We start from the raw sequence: 2,849 nt of genomic DNA on the forward strand, positions 1-2,849 counted from the left end.
GCAGCAATATCAAATGTATTTGAAGGTTGTTCTCTAGGACACCTGGGTATAACGAAAATTGCTTCCTTCTACAGAGTAAGGATAAGAGTGGAAAAAGTTTAATTCAAGTTAGCAGCATTTTTATTGCTACATCCCTATCACTCCCCACGCCCCCCCCCCCCCCCAAAAAAAAAAAAAAGAGAGAGTGAGTGAGAAAAGGAAGTTTGAATGAGAGGGGGAAAAATCACACTGTTGGCATTGAGTCCTACAAAGGCTTGAACACAGCCTGGCTCAGTCTCTACCCTCTGGGGAGATACCAACTGCAAACTGAGCCAATTGGTAGTTCCTATTTCCTCCTAGACATGCTAACCAAGCAGAGCTGGGTTGTTGTACCAGGATCTGGTCTCTAAGGTTCTACTCTGGGTTCCCTACAATCCAGGGGAGTCCTGCTCTCAAGCACACTGCATCCACCTGCTCCTACTCTCCAATGTCAAACCTGGAAATAAAGCAGTGAAGATGCTCCAGGGGATTCCCCTCAGGGCTGTGTTCAAGATTTCTGCCTCTGCCTTGTGCAAGTAGGAGTAAATGGGTAGGGTCAGGGGCACACGGTAGACATACCTAAGCCATCCTTTCTGTATGGGCTCAGAGATGGGGCTAATGTCAGCCTGAGACCTAGAAATCAGTGCCCCAGGTTTCCTAAGCCCCAGGTGCTTATACATGATCCTTCGGTATCCTTTGGGTTTTGCATAATTTTCAACTTTGTGAGTACCTTGATCATCCCTTTGATGCACAACTTGGGAAGCAAGCAAGAGGCCCAGGCTTAGCAAATGATTTTTGTAACCAATTTTAGTCTTAAAAACGAACTAGAGCAGGGGTGACCAAGATATGTTCCACAGGGTGGTTTTGGCCTGTTGAGCCATGTCATCCAGTCCACAGGTCTAAAATTTTGGTAGCATGGTAAGCAGAAGTAGTGTTAGTTGTTGAAGCTCTTAGAGCCACAATAATTAACACTGTCATTGCTTGTCGTGCTGTCAAATTTCAGAATCCATGGGGAGCCCTGTGGGCTGGATCCAGAGCATTGAAGCCATGTCATCTTGCTTGTAGGGCTGCCATGGGGCCAGAACTTTGGTGGTGGGAGAGGTGATGGCCACAACAAATATCACTGTTGCCACCAAATTTCTGCCCCGTACTTCAAATCCAGCCCATGATCTGGATTCAGACCATGGACCAGTCCTGCAGGACTGGAAAATTTCGTATCTTCACAAAATAACAAACATTCCTGAAATCCACCCTCCTCAGTGTGAGCTCTCCCCTTGTGTGGATCTCAGGTCTGGTCCATTCAAGGCAATTTGCACTGCATGTCACAGTTTGAAGGTATAAACTGGTATAAGTGACCAAAAACTGGGAGGCATGCAGGTGAGCTCCCAACCTTCAGTCAGTGTAGGCTTCAGTCAGTGCAGGCAAGCTGTGTCCCTGCCTTCCCCCACACTGAAGGGCAGACACCTATTCTGTTTGCTCCCGACCTAACCTAGGGTGCTTAGAGTAAAGTGTGTCAAGGTTCTTTGGATAAGGCTGAGAGCACAAACCAACTGCAGATGCTGCCTCAACCTGACAAAGGGGGTTTGTACCTGAAAGCTTGCAAAGAAAAATTTTCCCAACTATTTTAGTTGGTCTAATAAAAGATATCAGATTTACCCAAAGAACCTAGCCTGCCTATGTCCTTAGGCCAACACAGCTACAACCTATATCCTAGAGTAAAGTGTAAAACTTAGACCACTTTCACCTCAGGCTTTCTGAAAGTCTGTACTTAGCTGAAATGGGGAGAAATGCTTTACTATGACTAGGTTGTCAGGTTCCAAAACTCAGTCTTGTGAGTCTTTCAATTGATCTTTGTGGTTTTTGGATCAGATTTACACAGAACATCTGATTTGCCACTGTCTAAATTCAAGTGGTTTTGTAGACAAAGCCTGCTACCTCATCAATGCTTAGCATTTGCGTATGGTGCAAAGAGTAGAGTAATCAGGGTACTTGAGAAGGCTAGTAATGTGAGTTGTTTAACAACATTTGGGTTGCCCATGAATGCTTATTTTTCTAGGTGTGCTGTGATGCAAGAAGTAGATCATGAAAGTCTTGTTATCAGTACTTGCGTAAAGATATTTTTCAGCAGACAAAAGCAGACAGTGCATGATCTGAGCAACAGGGCATCTGAGGAACCTAAAAAGATGCCAGAAAAAAAGTCTTAAAAAATTGCTTTTCATAAACTAACTTCAAACAGGTGGCCATGGCAGCAAGGGAGCAACAGCAGGCAATGAGCAGATGGGCAGGCCAGGAGAGCATACTGCTCACTGCATTGCTTGACATGAATTACATCTAGTGTAATCTTTTAGAAGACTTCAGAAGGCATATGAGGGAAATGTTGCTTTACAATTTACCTCATCTCTGAAAATTCTGTGCCCTTTTTATTAATTAAAAAATAAGAGAGACTCATTATCAAATGTGAACACCTTTTGGTTTTGATTTCAATGATCAGATGGTGTCTACAAGTGAACCATAGCAACTGAAGCAAAGCTGTCTATTCTTTGGAAAGCAAAATATGGTGGAAAATAGGTATGTAGTGAATAATCCAGAAAAAAACTGGTTTATCATTAACAATGATCATATTCATTCATACACTACAAAGTTGTGACTTGACATGTGCCTACAATACTCTCTCTCTAGATATATGCCAATTCTTGTAAAAGAAGAGAATGGCATAAAGCTCCTATATCTAAGCAGTATACATGTAAATGGTCTCATTTATACCCATTTTTTGGGGGGGGAAATCTTTTTTCTGTAGTAGTGTTGTGCACTGTTAAACAGTGGCTCTGCTG

General features: G+C 43.1%; 1 protein-coding gene across 1 annotated transcript in view; it reads left to right on the forward strand.

Annotated features, from left to right (window-relative positions):
- The window catches only part of PHEX (phosphate regulating endopeptidase homolog X-linked), a 184,643-nt gene that overhangs the window by 150,093 nt on the left and 31,701 nt on the right, over positions 1-2,849 (forward strand). The gene's annotated exons all lie outside the window — the stretch shown is intronic.

This window comes from Alligator sinensis, unplaced genomic scaffold (genome assembly GCF_000455745.1).
Source record: "Alligator sinensis unplaced genomic scaffold, ASM45574v1 scaffold926_1, whole genome shotgun sequence".
Taxonomy (NCBI): domain Eukaryota; kingdom Metazoa; phylum Chordata; order Crocodylia; family Alligatoridae; genus Alligator; species Alligator sinensis.